The sequence below is a fragment of the Cannabis sativa genome, chromosome 5, assembly GCF_029168945.1.
Source record: "Cannabis sativa cultivar Pink pepper isolate KNU-18-1 chromosome 5, ASM2916894v1, whole genome shotgun sequence".
Lineage (NCBI taxonomy): Eukaryota > Viridiplantae > Streptophyta > Magnoliopsida > Rosales > Cannabaceae > Cannabis > Cannabis sativa.
This window is the reverse complement of record NC_083605.1, coordinates 23495623-23518400: the sequence shown is the minus strand read 5'-3', so window position 1 is coordinate 23518400 and position 22778 is coordinate 23495623. Positions and strand designations below refer to the sequence as shown.

The following is a 22778-nucleotide window of genomic DNA, read 5'->3' as shown; positions in this document are numbered from 1 at the left end:
TTAAATTAATTTTGAAATAACTAGAATTGAATAATTTTCTAAATATTTATGGAAATTATTACTAAGATAGAAATAATTCACGTTGTTTTCATATCCATCTAAGTATAATTTATAAATATTACATTAAAATTTATATTTAGAATTTTTCATTCTAAATTGGAAATTTTAATTAAATAAATATATATTTAAAATAAATATTAGAAGAAAATACAACCCTTCATTAAATAATGAGCTTTATTATTATAAGGATATTCGATCTCCATTGTTGGTTTTACATAGCTATTGTTTTAGTGAGTAATCCTCCCTAATGGAGGAACGTTCATTAGCAAGTTAGCTGTTAGGTTATAATTAACCTATATTTCGTGTCTTTAAAGTTAGCATTATCTCGTCTATTGGTGTCTTTTGGAGCAGTTTTACGCTTGATTTTCATTATTTCAGGTTCCCGGGGTGTTAAAGTTCGAATTCAGTCAAATGGCGAAAAACTGGGACAAACTTGGAAAAAATTGGAAAATTCGGTTCCTGAAGCATCAGTAGTCGCGACCTCTGATGAGCCTGGTCGCGACCCATTTTCCTGGTCGCGACCCTGGTCGCGACTTCGTAAGATAGGCAGAAACTCGGTTTTTCGAGTTTTGCCTGTAGTCGCGACCAGCTTAAATGCTAGTCGCGACTATGTACGGAAATCGCAGATTTGACCTAATTTTGATTTTTCACTCAATTGGAGGCTCACCACTTATCCCTATATAAGGAATACGACATTGAAGGTCAAAGGCAAGCAAAAACAGACCTAATAGTGGAGGCAAAGTGGAGAGGAAGCTATCTTGAAGACCCGGAGCGATACCACCTTCTAGTTTCTTTCTTTTACCCTTTTTATTCATCTTTATGTTTGTTTTTAATTCTGAATTAATCATGGATGTTTTTAGAGTTATTATGAACTAAATTTCCCAATAAGGGAGGATGATGAATGTTGTTTAAGTTTATGCCTAGTTAATAAATAATTGCCATTCCTTCATCTTATGTGTGAATACTATCTTTATTTGTGTTTAATTTCATGTGTAAGCTTGATCACCTTTTACATGCTCTATGATCCTAATTCGAAATCTGAAAAGTGAGAATTAGGAATGCTAAAATTTGGATAGTCTAGGTTTTGATGTAAAACGAAAGTATTTACATAGCCTAGTGACTAATAGATTATTGCTTAATGCTGATTTTGTGTTGATCTAATTAAGAAGTTAATTAGAGAACATATCATTTAGAACCTAAAAGATCTGAAAAGAGTTAGGTTAATTTATAATCTGTCTTTCACATTGAGATAAGGATAGCAATTAGGTATTAACATAGGTAACTTATCAACAGGATTCACCTCCCTAATCTCTCATCTTGATTAATCTTCGTTTATTTTCTCTTTAATTTCTGAGTTATTTACTTTTAAAATTGCAACTTATTATTTTACCAAATAGAATCATAATTATAATTTAGTAGTACTCAATCCAATTCCACCGTGGTTCGACCTCACTTGCGTGAGATACTACTTGATACGTACACTTGCGTAATAAACAGAAAAATTCGTAACAAGTTTTTGGCGCCGTTGCCGGGGAATTGTTTAAAGATTGATATTACACAAAATTATACTAACTTCTACTTTGGTATATTTTCTCTTGCTGATTTTTCTAACCTTTTTTTCTTGCAATATTTTCTTGATCTATTTCAGGAATCATAAGTGTATGCGCCGTCAAGGACAAGCAGTGATATTGCCAGTTGATCCCGAAATCGAGAAAACTTGTAGGAGAAACCGAAAGAACAAGAGGCAAGAGGGAGTTTCAAGAATCTGCCGAAACTTCGTACATCATGGCCGCCAATGCCGCAAACAATGGAGGCAATAACGGTAACAATGGTGGCGCGATAGAAGATCAAGCTAATGGCCGCAGCTTGAGAGATTACATTCTCCCTACTCTGACGGGAGTGCAGTCATGTATCAGGCCACCGGCAGTGGATGCAAATAACTTTGAGATCAAACCTGCCATACTGCAGATGGTGCAGTCTTCAGTTCAGTTTGGTGGCCTCCCTTCTGAAGATCCTAATCTGCATCTCTCTAATTTCATGGAACTTTGTGAAACCTTTAAAGTTAATGGAGTTAGTGATGATGCTATTCGACTGAGATTGTTCCCATTCTCTCTTAGAGAGCGAGCCAAGAGTTGGCTAAACTCCTTGCCACCCAACTCTATTGCCACTGGAATGATGCGGCAACGAAATTCTTGTCAAAGTTCTTTCCTCCAGCCAAGTCTGCAAAGCTGAGAGGAGAAATTAATAACTTCTGCCAACAAGATAATGAATCTCTCCATGAGGCTTGGGAGAGGTTTAAAGATTTGATCAGAAAGTGCCCTCACCATGGTATAGAGAAGTGGATGCTGGTCCACAACTTCTACAATGGGTTGGTAGGAAATACAAGAACTTTAATAGATGCTGCAGCTGGAGGAGCCTTTATGAGGAAGAGTGCTAATGAGGCTTATGATCTATTAGAGGAGATGGCTCTAAACAATCAACAGTGGCCAACTGAGAGGAGTCAATCAAAGAAAGTAGCTGGTGTGTTAGAGGTCGATGCCATCACCAAGTTGACAAGACACGAGTTGAGGCATTGACAAAGATAATTGCAGGGCAAGCTAAACAAGCCCAAGTTGTGTGTGAATTATGTGGGGGAAGCCATCCCTTTTCAGAATGCCAAGCTGATGTGGATGATTTGCCAATGGATGAAGCTAAAGCCATTGGAAACTATTCACAGAACAACAACAACAACTATGGGTTCAACCAGGGTAATAACCGAAGAAACAGTGGGTTCTATCAGCAACGAAATCAGAACCAGAATCAGAACCAACAGTTTAATCAGCAACAAACCTCTGGTGGAAGTTCTAGTTTGCAGACAGATTTACTGCTTCAATTCATGACTGAAACTAGATCTTCAATCAAAGACCTGCAGACACAGATGGGCCAACTAGCAACTCAGGTAGCAACCCGTCCTCAAGGAAATTTGCCTGGTACAACTGAAATTAATCCTAAGGAAAACTGCAATTCAATTACCCTGAGGAGCGGTAAGAAGTATGATGGGCCTGAATTGACACAACCAATTGATGTAAATAAGGAGATTAAAGTTCAACCGGTGCTAACCCCAACACCAACGAGAGAAGGCTACTGATAGCTCAACACAACCACAACAGTCCCCACCAATCAGTATTGATCATCATGAAAAGATACCTTATCCTCAGAGACTCCGTAAGACCAATCTAGACAAGCAGTTCACAAAATTTCTAGAGGTCTTCAAAATACTACACATCAACATTCCTTTTGCTGAAGCCTTGGAACAAATGCCCCGTTATGTGAAGTTCATGAAGGAGATATTGTCTAAGAAGAGAAAATTGGAGGACTATGAAACAGTGGCATTAACTGAGGAGTGTAGCGCCATTTTGCAAAAGAAACTACCGCCCAAGCTTAAAGATCCGGGTAGTTTCAATATTCCATGCTCTATAGGGGGTTCGGTGGAAACCAAAGCTCTGTGTGATTTGGGAGCAAGCATTAATCTAATGCCATTGTCTGTCTTCAAAAGGCTAGGATTGGGAAAAGCAAAGCCTACAACAGTGACTTTACAACTGGCAGATCGTTCTTTGACTCATCCTCGTGGGATAATTGAAGATGTACTGGTGAAGGTTGGTAAGTTTATCTTCCCTGCTGATTTCCTAATTCTTGATATGGAACAAGATTCAACTATTCCCATTATTTTGGGAAGACCATTCTTAGCCACGGGCCGAGCAGTAATAGATGTTCAAAAGGGAGAGTTAAAGTTGAGAGTGCAAGATGAAGAGGTCAATTTTAATGTTTTTGCCCCAACTGACATTCCTACCTGTTGCAAGATTGAGATGGTGAAGGGTTCTTTTGTTAAAGCTGATAAGAAGAAAGCAAAGCCTAAAGAGCGACTTCGAACGATTCAGCGTCGTTGGAAAAGATTGATGTGTGGTAGTTCTGAAGGTGAGCTTACTCTTGTGCAAAAATCTGAAATCAACACTATTGGTGGTCAATTTTCTCCATTTAGTACGAGGGCTCTTTTGGATGAAAAGGGTCCACCCAACCCTTTCTGAGAGGGTCTCAGGTAAGTTTCTTCTCTCTGCATTTTACTGAATACATTGGGGACAATGTCATATTTTAGTTTGGGGGGAGAGACTTAAATTTTTTTTTTAAATTCTGCACTTTAATTTCTGCATTTTAATTTTCTGTTTTAATTTTTTGTTTTAGTTAAGGAATGGCAATAAGCTTGATGATAGTTGTATACTGCTGATGAGTGTGATGTGATCTGAAACTGCAAAATAACTGTGTGCTTGATTTTGTTAACTCTTTGGATTAGTTTGGATGCTTAGAAACCTGTGTCTTTCTGCAAATACTCAAGTTGTGAAAATTGTTATAACTGTTTTATTATGGTTTGTGGTAAGATTGACAGGATAGCTTAGAACTTGCATGTTTATTCTTTTGAGGCGAAATCCTTGATAGTGTTCAATTGGAATATGACTTAGGCATTTGTTGGATAGTTTGAGCCTTTCAAGCCTACCATAATGTGTATCCCTAGTTACCCTTTTGAGCCTTAACCTGTTGTGTTTTCACCCACTGATTTGAAATGTTGCAACCACACTATTAATTTTTATTCTCACCATGATTATCCATGATATCATAAGCTAAATAATTAGTTTGGGGGAGAGAAATATTTAGTGTGAGAAAATAGTTAGAGGGAGAAGAACTTGTAAGATTGAGAAGAAAAAAATTTGTGTAATTCAATGTCACTGAAAAAATACTTGAAAAAAAAAGAGAAAAAAAAGAGAAAAAAAAGAGCAAATAAAGTATATGATTTCAGTGATGTTGGAAAATAGTAAATATATACTCTCTCAATCTTGGTAGATGTGGGAATTCTATGGGGTATTGAAAAAAGTAAGAAGCTTGTGGGTTCTGTTTGTGTGCTTATGATATCTTGAGCCAGAATTATCTTTTGCCTATCCCTGAATATCTGAGCCATATTACCTAAACCTTGAAAAGACCTAATGATTCCAAAGAATACTGTCAACATTAGTGGAGAAAGGTAAGCATGCAAGCTTATGAGTTATCGGGTTGTGGAACTAATGGAAAGAGTAAAACTTTTATAACAATGTTTCATATTTGAGTAGATTGTTGCAGTTGTACATAGTGTTATTAATTGAGCATCCGAGTTAATTGTTAGAGTTAGTAAGAACAAAATTCTAGTTTATGCAAGGAAGGAAACAGAGCATGAGTCAGCAGTGTAGTGATTATCTGATAGAGTAGTTAGTTTTTTTTATCTTACTCGGGGGCGAGTAAGAATCTAGTTTGGGGGAATTTGTTAGGTTATAATTAACCTATATTTCGGGTCTTTAAAGTTAGCATTATCTCGTCTATTGGTGTCTTTTGGAGCAGTTTTACGCTTGATTTTCATTATTTCAGGTTCCCGGGGTGTTAAAGTTCGAATTCAGTCAAATGGCGAAAAACTGAGACAAACTTGGAAAAAATTGGAAAATTCGGTTCCTGAAGCATCAGTAGTCGCGACCTCTGATGAGCCTGGTCGCGACCCATTTTCCTGGTCGCGACCCTGGTCGCGACTTCGTAAGATAGGCAGAAACTCGGTTTTTCGAGTTTTGCCTGTAGTCGCGACCAGCTTAAATGCTAGTCGCGACTATGTACGGAAATCGCAGATTTGACCTAATTTTGATTTTTCACTCAATTGGAGGCTCACCACTTATCCCTATATAAGGAATACGACATTGAAGGTCAAAGGCAAGCAAAAACAGACCTAATAGTGGAGGCAAAGTGGAGAGGAAGCTATCTTGAAGACCCGGAGCGATACCACCTTCTAGTTTCTTTCTTTTACCCTTTTTATTCATCTTTATGTTTGTTTTTAATTCTGAATTAATCATGGATGTTTTTAGAGTTATTATGAACTAAATTTCCCAATAAGGGAGGATGATGAATGTTGTTTAAGTTTATGCCTAGTTAATAAATAATTGCCATTCCTTCATCTTATGTGTGAATACTATCTTTATTTGTGTTTAATTTCATGTGTAAGCTTGATCACCTTTTACATGCTCTATGATCCTAATTCGAAATCTGAAAAGTGAGAATTAGGAATGCTAAAATTTGGATAGTCTAGGTTTTGATGTAAAACGAAAGTATTTACATAGCCTAGTGACTAATAGATTATTGCTTAATGCTGATTTTGTGTTGATCTAATTAAGAAGTTAATTAGAGAACATATTATTTAGAACCTAAAAGATCTGAAAAGAGTTAGGTTAATTTATAATCTGTCTTTCACATTGAGATAAGGATAGCAATTAGGTATTAACATAGGTAACTTATCAACAGGATTCACCTCCCTAATCTCTCATCTTGATTAATCTTCGTTTATTTTCTCTTTAATTTCTGAGTTATTTACTTTTAAAATTGCAACTTATTATTTTACCAAATAGAATCATAATTATAATTTAGTAGTACTCAATCCAATTCCCTGTGGTTCGACCTCACTTGCGTGAGATACTACTTGATACGTACACTTGCGTAATAAACAGAAAAATTCGTAACAAGTTTTTGGCGCCGTTGCCGGGGAATTGTTTAAAGATTGATATTACACAAAATTATACTAACTTCTACTTTGGTATATTTTCTCTTGCTGATTTTTCTAACCTTTTTTCTTGCAATATTTTCTTGATCTATTTCAGGAATCATAAGTGTATGCGCCGTCAAGGACAAGCAGTGATATTGCCAGTTGATCCCGAAATCGAGAAAACTTGTAGGAGAAACCGAAAGAACAAGAGGCAAGAGGGAGTTTCAGCATCGCCGAAACTTCGTACATCATGGCTGCCAATGCTGCAAACAATGGAGGCAATAACGGTAACAATGGTGGCGCAGTAGAAGATCAAGCTAATGGCCGCAGCTTGAGAGATTACATTCTCCCTACTCTGACGGGAGTGCAGTCATGTATCAGGCCACCGGCAGTGGATGCAAATAACTTTGAGATCAAACCTGCCATACTGCAGATGGTGCAGTCTTCAGTTCAGTTTGGTGGCCTCCCTTCTGAAGATCCTAATCTGCATCTCTCTAATTTCATGGAACTTTGTGAAACCTTTAAAGTTAATGGAGTTAGTGATGATGCTATTCGACTGAGACTGTTCCCATTCTCTCTTAGAGAGCGAGCCAAGAGTTGGCTAAACTCCTTGCCACCCAACTCTATTGCCACCTGGAATGATCTGGCAACGAAATTCTTGTCAAAGTTCTTTCCTCCAGCCAAGTCTGCAAAGCTGAGAGGAGAAATTAATAACTTCTGCCAACAAGATAATGAATCTCTCCATGAGGCTTGGGAGAGGTTTAAAGATTTGATCAGAAAGTGCCCTCACCATGGTATAGAGAAGTGGATGCTGGTCCACAACTTCTACAATGGGTTGGTAGGAAATACAAGAACTTTAATAGATGCTGCAGCTGGAGGAGCCTTTATGAGGAAGAGTGCTAATGAGGCTTATGATCTATTAGAGGAGATGGCTCTAAACAATCAACAGTGGCCAACTGAGAGGAGTCAATCAAAGAAGGTAGCTGGTGTGTTAGAGGTCGATGCCATCACCAAGTTGACAGCACAGGTTGAGGCATTGACAAAGATAATTGCAGGGCAAGCTAAACAAGCCCAAGTTGTGTGTGAGTTATGTGGGGGAAGCCATCACTTTTCAGAATGCCAAGCTGATGTGGATGATTTGCCAATGGATGAAGCTAAAGCCATTGGAAACTATTCACAGAACAACAACAACAACTATGGGTTCAACCAGGGTAATAACCGAAGAAACAGTGGGTTCTATCAGCAACGAAATCAGAACCAGAATCAGAACCAACAGTTTAATCAGCAACAAACCTCTGGTGGAAGTTCTAGTTTGCAGACAGATTTACTGCTTCAATTCATGACTGAAACTAGATCTTCAATCAAAGACCTGCAGACACAGATGGGCCAACTAGCAACTCAGGTAGCAACCCGTCCTCAAGGAAATTTGCCTGGTACAACTGAAATTAATCCTAAGGAAAACTGCAATTCAATTACCCTGAGGAGCGGTAAGAAGTATGATGGGCCTGAATTGACACAACCAATTGATGTAAATAAGGAGATTAAAGTTCAACCAGTGCCAACCCCAACACCAACAGTAGAGAAGGCTACTGATAGCTCAACACAACCACAACAGTCCCCACCAATCAGTATTGATCATCATGAAAAGATACCTTATCCTCAGAGACTCCGTAAGACCAATCTAGACAAGCAGTTCACAAAATTTCTAGAGGTCTTCAAAATACTACACATCAACATTCCTTTTGCTGAAGCCTTGGAACAAATGCCCCGTTATGTGAAGTTCATGAAGGAGATATTGTCTAAGAAGAGAAAATTGGAGGACTATGAAACAGTGGCATTAACTGAGGAGTGTAGCGCCATTTTGCAAAAGAAACTACCGCCCAAGCTTAAAGATCCGGGTAGTTTCAATATTCCATGCTCTATAGGGGGTTCGGTGGAAACCAAAGCTCTGTGTGATTTGGGAGCAAGCATTAATCTAATGCCATTGTCTGTCTTCAAAAGGCTAGGATTGGGAAAAGCAAAGCCTACAACGGTGACTTTACAACCGGCGAGATCGTTCTTTGACTCATCCTCGTGGGATAATTGAAGATGTACTGGTGAAGGTTGGTAAGTTTATCTTCCCTGCTGATTTCCTAATTCTTGATATGGAAGAAGATTCAACTATTCCCATTATTTTGGGAAGACCATTCTTAGCCACGGGCCGAGCAGTAATAGATGTTCAAAAGGGAGAGTTAAAGTTGAGAGTGCAAGATGAAGAGGTCAATTTTAATGTTTTTGCCCCAACTGACATTCCTACCTGTTGCAAGATTGAGATGGTGAAGGGTTCTTTTGTTAAAGCTGATAAGAAGAAAGCAAAGCCTAAAGAGCGACTTCGAACGATTCAGCGTCGTTGGAAAAGATTGATGTGTGGTAGTTCTGAAGGTGAGCTTACTCTTGTGCAAAAATCTGAAATCAACACTATTGGTGGTCAATTTTCTCCATTTAGTACGAGGGCTCTTTTGGATGAAAAGGGTCCACCCAACCCTTTCTGAGAGGGTCTCAGGTAAGTTTCTTCTCTCTGCATTTTACTGAATACATTGGGGACAATGTCATATTTTAGTTTGGGGGGAGAGACTTAAATTTTTTTTTTAAATTCTGCACTTTAATTTCTGCATTTTAATTTTCTGTTTTAATTTTTTGTTTTAGTTAAGGAATGGCAATAAGCTTGATGATAGTTGTATACTGCTGATGAGTGTGATGTGATCTGAAACTGCAAAATAACTGTGTGCTTGATTTTGTTAACTCTTTGGATTAGTTTGGATGCTTAGAAACCTGTGTCTTTCTGCAAATACTCAAGTTGTGAAAATTGTTATAACTGTTTTATTATGGTTTGTGGTAAGATTGACAGGATAGCTTAGAACTTGCATGTTTATTCTTTTGAGGCGAAATCCTTGATAGTGTTCAATTGGAATATGACTTAGGCATTTGTTGGATAGTTTGAGCCTTTCAAGCCTACCATAATGTGTATCCCTAGTTACCCTTTTGAGCCTTAACCTGTTGTGTTTTCACCCACTGATTTGAAATGTTGCAACCACACTATTAATTTTTATTCTCACCATGATTATCCATGATATCATAAGCTAAATAATTAGTTTGGGGGAGAGAAATATTTAGTGTGAGAAAATAGTTAGAGGGAGAAGAACTTGTAAGATTGAGAAGAAAGAAAAAATTTGTGTAATTCAATGTCACTGAAAAAATACTTGAAAAAAAAAGAGAAAAAAAAAAGAGAAAAATAAACAAATAAAGTATATGATTTCAGTGATGTTGGAAAATAGTAAATATATCCTCTCTCAATCTTGGTAGATGTGGGAATTCTATGGGGTATTGAAAAAAGTAAGAAGCTTGTGGGTTCTGTTTGTGTGCTTATGATATCTTGAGCCAGAATTATCTTTTGCCTATCCCTGAATATCTGAGCCATATTACCTAAACCTTGAAAAGACCTAATGATTCCAAAGAATACTGTCAACATTAGTGGAGAAAGGTAAGCATGCAAGCTTATGAGTTATCGGGTTGTGGAACTAATGGAAAGAGTAAAACTTTTATAACAATGTTTCATATTTGAGTAGATTGTTGCAGTTGTACATAGTGTTATTAATTGAGCATCCGAGTTAATTGTTAGAGTTAGTAAGAACAAAATTCTAGTTTATGCAAGGAAGGAAACAGAGCATGAGTCAGCAGTGTAGTGATTATCTGATAGAGTAGTTAGTTTTTTTTTTTATCTTACTCGGGGGCGAGTAAGAATCTAGTTTGGGGGAATTTGTTAGGTTATAATTAACCTATATTTCGGGTCTTTAAAGTTAGCATTATCTCGTCTATTGGTGTCTTTTGGAGCAGTTTTACGCTTGATTTTCATTATTTCAGGTTCCCGGGGTATTAAAGTTCGAATTCAGTCAAATGGCGAAAAACTGAGACAAACTTGGAAAAAATTGGAAAATTCGGTTCCTGAAGCATCAGTAGTCGCGACCTCTGATGAGCCTGGTCGCGACCCATTTTCCTGGTCGCGACCCTGGTCGCGACTTCGTAAGATAGGCAGAAACTCGGTTTTTCGAGTTTTGCCTGTAGTCGCGACCAGCTTAAATGCTAGTCGCGACTATGTACGGAAATCGCAGATTTGACCTAATTTTGATTTTTCACTCAATTGGAGGCTCACCACTTATCCCTATATAAGGAATACGACATTGAAGGTCAAAGGCAAGCAAAAACAGACCTAATAGTGGAGGCAAAGTGGAGAGGAAGCTATCTTGAAGACCCGGAGCGATACCACCTTCTAGTTTCTTTCTTTTACCCTTTTTATTCATCTTTATGTTTGTTTTTAATTCTGAATTAATCATGGATGTTTTTAGAGTTATTATGAACTAAATTTCCCAATAAGGGAGGATGATGAATGTTGTTTAAGTTTATGCCTAGTTAATAAATAATTGCCATTCCTTCATCTTATGTGTGAATACTATCTTTATTTGTGTTTAATTTCATGTGTAAGCTTGATCACCTTTTACATGCTCTATGATCCTAATTCGAAATCTGAAAAGTGAGAATTAGGAATGCTAAAATTTGGATAGTCTAGGTTTTGATGTAAAACGAAAGTATTTACATAGCCTAGTGACTAATAGATTATTGCTTAATGCTGATTTTGTGTTGATCTAATTAAGAAGTTAATTAGAGAACATATTATTTAGAACCTAAAAGATCTGAAAAGAGTTAGGTTAATTTATAATCTGTCTTTCACATTGAGATAAGGATAGCAATTAGGTATTAACATAGGTAACTTATCAACAGGATTCACCTCCCTAATCTCTCATCTTGATTAATCTTCGTTTATTTTCTCTTTAATTTCTGAGTTATTTACTTTTAAAATTGCAACTTATTATTTTACCAAATAGAATCATAATTATAATTTAGTAGTACTCAATCCAATTCCCTGTGGTTCGACCTCACTTGCGTGAGATACTACTTGATACGTACACTTGCGTAATAAACAGAAAAATTCGTAACATTAGCACCGTTTAATCTCGAAAGATAAGTAATCTTGTAAGTTTTTTTATATAGTTTATGACCACCCTAATGGTGGCGACTGTATGAGACTTGCAAGAATATGAAACAATGGTGGAAGCTCATAAGATAGAATAGCCTTGACTCTCGCCTAAACGTGACAACGCGGATTTCAATCTTGATCGAATAAAAGGTTGCTAGAATGTTGATCATTTTAGATGAACTGACAACTCTATTCAATGGATGGTAGCTTTGACTCTCGCCTAAACGGGACACTGATATCAGTTTGTTGAAAACCTTGGAAATTATTTAGGATTGTATGTTTTAGTATTTTCACTTGCCATTCCTACTTGCTATATGCTTAATAATTTCTGAATTGTGTATGAATTTGTATTGAACCATGTTATTTTCTGTTATTAAATTGTAGTTTAATTTCAAATCTTCATTGTTGGTCTAACTTGGTTTGTTTTTCTAATGAGATAAATTCCTAATGGATTTTCACCATTAGACTAACATAGTAGTGTTAGATCTCGAAAGATAAATATTGTATATGCAACATCTAGCTGTTCATCAATTGATGACACCTTAGACTAGTATTTTACAATATGAAACAAGAAGATTGTATAAATAAGATTACTTTGACTCTCGCTAATCGGAGCATCGTTGGATTCTTATTTAAAACAAAATTATCCTAATTCCTCTTAGCTTATTCATTTCGAATTAGCTTAATGACATATCATTGGATGAATGGTCTATAAATCATATAAAGTCTTATTTTCTCTTAAGAAATTAGATGACGCATATGATTATATTCTCGGAATTCTATCCTAAAATGATATAAATCCTCAATCTTAGATATCTCCTACTTGTATAGGCAAATCATAGAGTTAGATTAGTAGTGGTGGTCCAAGAAAGAGTTACTAATTATACAGTTACACTTTCACAAGTGTTTCATAACTATTTTCTTTCAATGGATTCAAACTGTATGAGTTTAGTATTCTGTGACCAGAATCCACTTGCACTATTCTAAGAACTTTTTGATGTAACTAAACTTAAGTCATCAAAAGATTCAACCACATATTTTATAAATCTATGGCATTTGTATCTTGTTCATAGTGGTTTTGACAAGATCATTCTCTACAAAGAGTTAATATGCCTATATCCACTGAAAGTATAATCATCTCATTCGCAGATGGATGTACATTCAGGGGTGGATATGAGTTTTCGTTGTATTCTTAAAACGATCACTCTAGATTTTACCTTACGCAAAAGAAATTTGAAATGTTTGAAAATTTTCATGAATTTCTAGCAATGGTAAGTGGTTAAAGATCTTGCGAACTGATAGGGGTGGAGAAAAAGTTAGTAGATATGCAGTTCAAAGATCATTAATTTGATTTTGAATAATATCCAAACTTACCTCCCCAGAAATTCGAGTTGCATATTGATGATTAGTTACTAGTCGTTGCCTAAATCCTTCTATGGAAATAAAATTTCAGAATGATGCAATGGTTGTATACTTAATGTAAATCATTACTAGATTCATGGATGACCTAATCGAAATCTTAAGAAAAGCTAGAACTGCTAACCCTGGTTTGCATGTTTGTTAGCTATTCTAAGTGATTAGGGGTGGAGCATCCCATAGTCATTAGACAAGAAAGTGTTTATTTAAACAAATACTACTTTTCTAAGAAAATGACTAAGTCTGAAAATTAAGTAGCAAATAAAGGAGATATTTTTTTCTTGATTCCATAAGTGTTCTATCATCTTATTTTTTACAAGATGATCCCACTGCCTCTGTTGTCTTAACACAACTGAAGAGGTCTATACCATTTAGTTTTCTTAGACATAATTCACGGTACCTTGTTGTAGTAGGAGAGTTTCTAGGAACTCACCTTCTTATAACTTGGAAGACACTAGTGATTAAAATCCATTGTGAGTTTAAACAAGTAATGGATTGTCTTGATAAGAAACTAAGAAGAAAAGCCAATAGAACTATGGTTTGATCCATTCACATGGAGTAACCTAAAGTTTTCTATTACAAGGACATGATAGGAAATTTCGTTCATAAGTCTATTCAATGGACTTAACAAAACTTCCTGTTCCTAGTATTATAGGTTTGAGTTTATCTAAACCTATGGCTTGTGGTATACCTGGTAATTACTTACTCTAATGCAAGCAACTAACTTTAGTAAGATGCTGGAGCATTTTCTTTCCAATGGCAATCTATAGAAGCTTCACAACTTCTAAGCATAGATTTTATTTATCTAAGGAAAAGTCTCAACTGTTCCAGAGAAGATAAAGCCATGAAAGAATTTCTAAAATCAACAGTGAGAGGTCTCAGATATGCTTTAGTATGCCTTAGACTAGACACCTGCTGTTGAGTGGGAGTAATGAGTAAGTATCAGATTAATCCAGGAGAAGAACATTGGAAGACAATCAAGTAAATCTTAAGATTAAGAAGAGGAACTGTATGTTAGTCGATAAGGGTGTGTTTAAAACTCTTAGACTACACCACATCAGATTTCGAGACTTGCCTTTATGCTAGAAAGTCTGCTGATAAGATGGTGATTACTTTGGGGGTGGAGTAGTGATTTTGGAGAAGTGTAAAAACCTATCTGAAATCTCATGGTCTACCAGAGAGAGACTGAATGTTAAAAGTTACAGGAAAGATACTTATTCAGTCTAAGGAAAGTTCTATACATTTGTGGCACTGTTCCAACTTGCCTTAACTACTAGGGTTACTTCCTGAATAACCAAAGAGTAGTTGCCCAAAAGTATAGAATCCAGTATCCCAAGAAAGTAGACATATAGAGAGGAATTTCACATTATCAAGGATTTTGTGATTAAGGAAGAGTAATGGTGGAGAAGAGGTTGTGTTTAATTCAACCTGTCAGATCCTATTACGAGGATTACACTTGATTTGTATATCAAGGTGTTAATGATTATTTGAAATGCACTTTTTGTTTTATATTAGTGCAAGTGGGATTTTGTTGGGTTTTATGCCCTAAATAACTCATTTCATATAATCAGATTTACTTATTAATAAAGATCAGAAATAACATTTTATATTGCATGGTTCACATGATTTATTTCATGATTATATGTATATAATGTATGAATTTTTTTTAAGTCCAGAACATATGAGTTGGTTAAAGATTATAGTGTTGTCAGCAGAGTGGAATATAATCTTTATTATATGTTCAAAAGTTTATTCCCTGATTTGTCAGAACACTGGATTTAGACTGACATTATATAATCAGCGATAGGTATTCTTACACCTTGGAAAAGTGTTATGTCCTTTCCAGGACATTGGCAAAGTTTACCAGTATCGGATGTATGGAGTATACATCGGAAGGGACCGATATTGAACTTTGATTAGATATATTAAAATTTACCGTAATATCTATTCAATTCAATATCACCTGTTGATCCTAGATCAAATGATCTCAATCCTGATATGGTTAGGCTCAATCTCAAGAGTGTTATTCGTGTTCTTTGATTTGTTAAGTTTAGCCTACTTTTGGGTCAGGGTGATACTTACATTTTGGGAACACGGTAGTGCAATTGAGTGGGAGCGCTAACATAAATATGGAATCTATAGCTTCTATTTGGCAAATAGAAGTAAAGGATGATTTCCTTCAAGCTTTACCAAACAAAGATAAATGGTGGAGATCTCATTTCACTTAGGTGAAATATCATTTATACAGGGTTAAGTGTTTTAAGGATAAAATACATTGAAGGTGTAGCGGTAACAGTAGTGCCTTTTCAATGTAGATCATCTATATAGAGGATCATTGATCACATTAGGGGTTATAACAATGGATAACTAATGACGTGTCTATATCGTGGAACATATAGAGCGTTCTATAGTGCAATTCCAAGTTCTAAGTGTGGATTCAATGAGGAATTAATAAGTTAGGGAATTTACTTGGTAAATTCGGTTCGACTTATTGGAAGCTCGGTTATATAGACCCATGGTCCCCATACTAGTTGAGACCATACTGCTTGTAAGACTCTATAATTGATTTATGATTAATCAATTATAATTCTAAAAGTTAGACTATGTCTAATTTGTGAATTCTCACAGTTTAAGGATGAAATTGTAAAGAAAATGGTTTCTAGGTTTAATTATTAATTAAGAGACTTTGTATGTTTAATTAATAATTATTTTAAATGACAATATTATTTAATAATCTATTTTAGTTATTAAATAATTAATTTTGGCATTTAAATGATTAGAATTAGAAAAGTGACATTTTTGGAGAAATAGAAATAAAATTGAGGAAACTGCAAAATCCAAGTGAGGCCCATTTCACCCTATGGCCGGCCACATGGTTTGATTTTCCCAATTATTATTTTCAATTTTAATTGCCATGTAATTGCTAATCAAAGCCTAGCAATAATAGGAAAGTGGTGGATCACACTAAATAAGGCAGTTAATCAATTACACAGTAAAAGAGGAAACTGTTTATTTGGAAAGTTGTGCTCTCCCTTTTCCCTATATAAAGCAACCTTGTTCTCTTCTCTTGAATGTATGATAAGCCACGAAATTCAAGAGAGAAAAAGAGAGAAAATTTCGAAATCCTTGTGAGATGAGTAGTGCCCACACACATCAAGTGGTATCTCAATCATGTAAGACTATGGAATTTCTGCATCAAAGAAGGAGAAAAGAAGATCCAGGTTCAGATCTTGGTGATGCTCTGCTACAGAAAGGAATCAAGGGCTAGAGATCTGAACGGAAGGAGTCATATTATTCCGCTGCACCCACTGTAAGGTTTTCTAACTTTATATGTGTTTATTTTCATTGTTTTAGAATTCATATTAGGTTGTTAATCCAACATACTTGTTAGTAAATCTAGATCCTGGTAAAATATTTCCAACAGGGACCCCTACAAACAATTTTCGGGGAGGCCTTCCCTGATGCCCACACTTGTCATTTGGATATTGGGCATCTAATTGCTTGGTTCTTCTTTCATTTTCATTTTTTCCAGTGATGGATCTTAACCAAGAATTTTGGCTTGAGGCAGTGGAAATTGAAAAATACCAGCTCCTATGGAGGAGGTTATTACTGAAGAAGTTTTGGTGGAGGGTCCCGTCCAGGAACTTCAATCCAAAGGAAAGGGGAAGGTTAAGACACCACCCCTGCCCCTGTGTTCAATGCCTCCATTTGGGAGAATGACCAAAAAATCATCAGCTTCCGTTCATACAGTATGCCGGAGATGTATGCCATTGAAGCCGGATTACACAAAATTCTTGGACTGAAGTGGCATAGACTATCCGTTGCGGAAGACTCGGCTTATGTGAGCACGGATGGATTCAGCGCCTGGAGGTGGGCCCACATTTTTAGTGGTGCACACCTTCCTTTGAGGGCTTACTTTGTGGACTTCTGTGCATGGATAGGGATAGCTCCATTTCAGTTGATACCTTCAGCTTACAAACTCTTAGTTGGATGGTACATTTTCTGCAAAATCCACAAGTTCGAGGTCCCTACTTCGAAGGAATCCTTTATTTTTACAGCGTGAAGCCTCAGTCGATGAGGACCAATTGCAAGAAGTTGGGGTTCTACAAGCTGGAGAGGTATTCTGATGCCTACTATCCTACCGGCCACACCTAACATTCCCACGACCTCCAGGAGAGGTATTCTTCTCTACCGATTTCCCGTTGAAAAGGGTGCCTACCCTCCAATTAAGCTTCCAAATCCCAAGTAAATACTTTTACATTTGCTGTTCTTGTATTTTCTTCTTTTAGAATTTTTCCTACTCTAGTTTAAATACTAATAGGGCTTTGATGTTACTTGTATTTGATAGAGCCTATGCCTCGGAGCACTGAGAGTGAGGAAATGACCAAGAAAGTAGCCCTATGCAAGGCCTTCACGGAAGCTCAGTTGAAAGTTAAGGGCTTGGCTATCACAAAGTTACTTTGTGAACACAGGCTAATTGCTAGCTTCCAAAGCATCGACAATGTTAGTGGCAGGGGCCAAAACTAGGCTTCAAAAGAGGTCAAGGAGGTGATAGCTCATGTTTATCCACAATAATCATAGAGGCCACCAAAGAAGATGAGTTTTTGGAAGTTAATTGGATACTCTGCCATTCGTATCCCTTGACAGAGGAGGAGAAGATCCTGGAAAGATATGCTACAACGTACCCAGACGAAGGTGCCCTAAGAGCCATCATTTCTGGAAGAGGTAACAGACCCTTCCGAGTATTTCGTACCCCCAGCCTCCATCTCATGTCCTGGATGGACCAAGGGGGATTCGATAATTACTTCTTAGATTTAGACCATCTTAAGTACCCCCATGAAAGACTTCATAGACAAGGTAGAGAAATCGTTAGGAGTCCTAGTAATCCAGAATTGTCCCAAATACTATTAGAGTGGAGCCTTTTGCAACCATGTCTTTTCCCAATTTTAGAGAGCATGGAAGCTTCATTAGTCTTGAAGACATGATCTTCTTTGCTCGTGGGGAACCATATAACTGCTTACTGAATGGTTGCACCCACACCCACACTTTTTAAAATATGTTGTTGTATGCTGACTGGACTTTTGTCTTTGTTATTTTGAAAATTGCTTGCTAACCATCCAATTGTTTTGTTTGCAGATACTCCAAAAGCAAAGATGTTGAGGTCTTTGAGTGACAAAATTACTGTGAGACTTGCCAAGACGAAGGGCACCAAAAAAAGGGGAAAAATAAAGCCATGGCCCACAACACCCATAAACCAAGGCCTCTGTCAACATCTTCTTCTTCAGGGGTTTAGGAAATATCCCCTCTTCCGAAGGCACCTACGAGGGCTCTAGGTTCCTAGGCTCCCACTGGGACAAAGAAAACTCTTGTCGCACTTGGGGAGGCCTCCCAGGAACTAGTGGCGTCCGAGATTGGCGTAGCTCGAGTAGGCCATCCTAGACAACTAGCCTCGGTAGAGGCTTCACTTGTGGTAGTTATGGAGGGGGCTGCTCAGCAGAATCCAGAGAACACTATTATCTCGAATGAGAACCTAGACGGGCCAGTCTTTCCCAAGAAGGGTGTTTCCAGGACACCCAAGAGCCAAACTCCGCTTCCCCAAACTGGAAGGGATGCTAAGAAAGCCAAGTCTACTATGGTTAGGCAACATTCCCCAAAAGAGGATGGAGATCTCCATGGATCTACTACTCCGCCTCCTGACCCAAAAATTTCACTGCCACCATCATCATCATCAACACAACTCCATACACAATCAGATCAACAACAACAACAACAACAATAAAACTGCAACAACAACAACAATTGCAACCGCCAAATCAATCACACCCTAATCCACCCTAAACCAGTCCTCCATCTCAAACACGGGCCATCTAGCCCATAAAAGGAAAGCAATCCACTTCCACTTAGCCAAAAGGGCAGCAGATAGTCACTGCTTTGCCCAAGATTCCTACGTTGAACTTTAAATTGTCTTTGAAACCCACCGTTCTTAACCATGAGATCTTGAAAAAATTAGGTGAGGCAGAGCACACCTTGAGGCAACGCCACGAGAAGGAACGAATAGTGCTCTAAAAGAGAGTTAACACCCTTTCTTTCGTGAAGAGGTTAGAGATGTTTGAGGGAATCCAAACCTCTGCCCTAGGAGGACCATTAATTGACATATAAGCTCTTGGCAAGCAAGTGGTGCCCAAGGTGGGAAGAGAATTTGCACCTTTTGCTGCGGAGCTTCTGTTGGGAATAATTTTACCAGGATCTAGATTTACTAACAAGTATGTTGGATTAACAACCTAATATGAATTCTAAAACAATGAAAATAAACACATATAAAGTTAGAAAACCTTACAGTGGGTGCAGCGGAATAATATGACTCCTTCCGTTCAGATCTCTAGCCTAGTTTCCCATTTTCTCAAAATTGCCAATTCTCTCTTTCAACTTCATAAATGTCAAATCTAATTATTTAATAACTATAATTAATTATTAAATAATATATTGTCATTTATTTTATTTATTAATAAAAACTAATCAAAGTTTCCCAATTAATAAATATACCCTTTAAACTCTCTATTCTTGTTTTACCCTTGCTTAGTGAAAATTCATAAAGTAGACATAGTCTAACTTTTAGAATTATAATTGATTAATTAAAATCAATTAACTGAGTCTTACAAGCAGTATGGCCTCAACTAGTATGGGGACCATGGGTCTATATAACCGAGCTTCCAATAAGTCGAACCGAATTTACCAAGTAAATTCCCTAACTTATTAATTCCTCATTGAATCCACACTTAGAACTTGGAATTGCACTCTCAGTCATATAGAAACGCTCTATATGTTCCACGATATAGACACGTCATTAGTTATCCATTGTTATAACCCTAATGTGATCAATGATCCTCTATATAGATGATTTACACTGTACAAGATTAAATTACCGTAACACCCTACAATGTATTTTATCCTTAAAACACTTAACCCTGTATAAATGATATTTCACCTAAGTGAAATGAGATCTCCACCATTTATCTTCGTTTGGTTAAGCTCGAAGGAAATCATCCTTTACTTCTATTTGCCAAATAGAAGCTATAGATTCCATATTTATGTTAGCGCTCCCCCACTCAATTGTATTACCGTGTTCCCAAAATGTACGTATTACCCTGATACAAAACTGGGCTTAACTAACAAATCAAAGAACACGAATAACACTCTTGAAATTGAGCCTAACCATATCAGGATTTCGATCATGTGATCTAGGATCAACAGTTGATATTGAATTGAATAGATATTACGGTAAATTTCAACATATCTAATCAAAGTTCAATATCGGTCCATTCCAATGCATACTCCATGCATCCGATACTGGTAAACTTTGCCAATGTCCTGGAAAGGACATAACACTTTTCCAAGGTGTAAGAAAACCTATCGCTGATTATACCATGTCAGTCTAAATCCAGTGTTCTGACAAATCAGGGAATCTTCTTTTGAACATACAATAAAGATTATATTCCACTGTGCTGACAACACTATAATCTTTAACCAACTCATATGTTCTGGACTTAAAAGGAATTCATACATTATATACACATATAATCATGAAATAAATCATGTGAACCATGCAACATAAAATGTTATTTCTGATCTTTATTCATAAGTAAATCTGATTATATGAAATGAGTTTTATTTAGGGCATAAAACCCAACAAACTCCCACTTGCACTAATATAAAACAAAAAGTGCATTTCAAATAATCATTAACACCTTGATATACCAATCAAGTGTAATAGTAGTATACTCCTCGTAATAGGATCTGATAGGTTGAATTAAACACAACCTCTTCTCCACCATTACACTTCCTTAATCACAAAATCCTTGATAATGTGAAATTCCTCTCTATATGTCTACTCTTTTGGGATACTGGATTCTATACTTTTGGGCAACTACTCTTTTGTTATACAGGAAGTAACCCTAGTAGTTAAGGCAAGTTGGAACACTGCCACAAATGTATAGAACTTTCCTTAGACTGAATAAGTATCTTTCCTGCAACTTTTAACATTCAGTCTCTCTCTGGTAGACCAAGAGATTTCAGATAGGTTTTTACACTTCTCCAAAATCACTACTCCACCCCCAAAGTAATCACCATCTCATCAGCTGACTTTCTAGCACACAGGCAAGTCTCGAAATCTGATGTGGTGTAGTCTAAGAGTTTCAAAACCACCCTTATTGACTAACATATAGTTCCTCTTCTTAATCTTAAAATTTACTTGATTGTCTTCCAATGTTCCTCTCCTGGATTAATCTGATACCTACTCATTACTCCCACTCAACAGCAGGTGTCTGGTCTAAGGCATACTAAAGCATATCTGAGACCTCTCACTGTTGATTTAAGAAATTCTTTCATGGCTTTATCTTCTCTGGAATAGTTGAGACTTTTCCTTAGATAAATAAAATCTATGTCTAAGAAGTTGTGAAGCTTCTATAGATTTCCATTGGAAAGAAAATGCATCAGCATCTCATGCTTGCATTAGAGTAAGTAATTTCCAGGTATACCACAAGCCATAGGTTTAGATAAACTCAAACCTATAATACTAGGAACAGGAAGTTTTGTTAAGTCCATTGAATAGACTTATTAACGAAAATTTCCTTTCATGTCCTTGTAACAGAAAACTTTAGGTTACTCCATGTGAATGGATCAAACCATAGTTCTATTGGCTTTCTTCTTAGTTTCTTATCTTGACAATCCATTACTTGTTTAAACTCACAATGGATTTTAATCACTAGTGTCTTCTAAGTTATAAGAAGGTGAGTTCCTAGAAACTCTCCCACTACAACAAGGTACTGTGAACTATGTCAAAGAAAACTAAATGGTATAGACCTCTTTAGTTGTGTTAAGACAACAGAGGCAGTGGGATCATCTTGTAAAATAAGATGATAGAACACTTTTGGAATCAAGAAAAAATATCTCCTTTATTTGCTACTTTATTTTCAGACTTAGTCATTTTCTTAGAAAATAGTATTTGTTTAAACAAACACTTTCTTGTCTAATGACTATGGGATGCTCCACCCCTAATCACTTAGAATAGCTAACAAACATGCAAACCAGGATTAGCAGTTCTAGCTTTTCTTAAGATTTCGATTAGGTCATCCATGAATCTAGTAATGATTTACATTAAGTATACAACCATTACATCATTCTGAAATTTTATTTCCATAGAAGGATTTAGGCAACGACTAGTAACTAATCATCAATATGCAACTCGAATTTCTGGGGAGGTAAGTTTGGATATAATTCAAAATCAAATTAATGATCTTTGAACTGCATATCTACTAACTTTTTCTCCACCCCTATCAGTTCGCAAGATCTTTAACCACTTACCTTCACCACTGCTAGAAATTCATGAAATTTTTCAAACATTTCAAATTTCTTTTGCGTAAGGTAAAATCTAGAGTGATCGTTTTAAGAATACAACGAAAACTCATATCCACCCCTGAATGTACATCCATCTGCGAATGAGATGAAATTACTTTCAGTGGATATAGGCATATTAACTCTTTGCAGAGAATGCTCTTGTCAAAACCACTATGAACAAGATACAAATGCCTTAGATTTATAAAATATGTGGTTGTATCTTTTGATGACTTACTTTAGTTACATCAAAGAGTTCTT

General features: G+C 36.6%; 2 non-coding genes across 2 annotated transcripts; both read right to left on the bottom strand.

Annotated features, from left to right (window-relative positions):
- Window positions 1–2285: 2285 nt before the first annotated feature.
- Window positions 2286–2392, bottom strand: LOC133038652 (small nucleolar RNA R71). The gene has a single exon (XR_009688152.1). It is a non-coding gene; the product is annotated as a small nucleolar RNA R71 (small nucleolar RNA).
- A 4939-nt stretch (window positions 2393–7331) lies between these two features.
- On the bottom strand, window positions 7332–7438 carry LOC115696155 (small nucleolar RNA R71). Its single transcript, XR_004007746.1, has one exon. It is a non-coding gene; the product is annotated as a small nucleolar RNA R71 (small nucleolar RNA).
- Between the last annotated feature and the right edge of the window lie 15340 nt (window positions 7439–22778).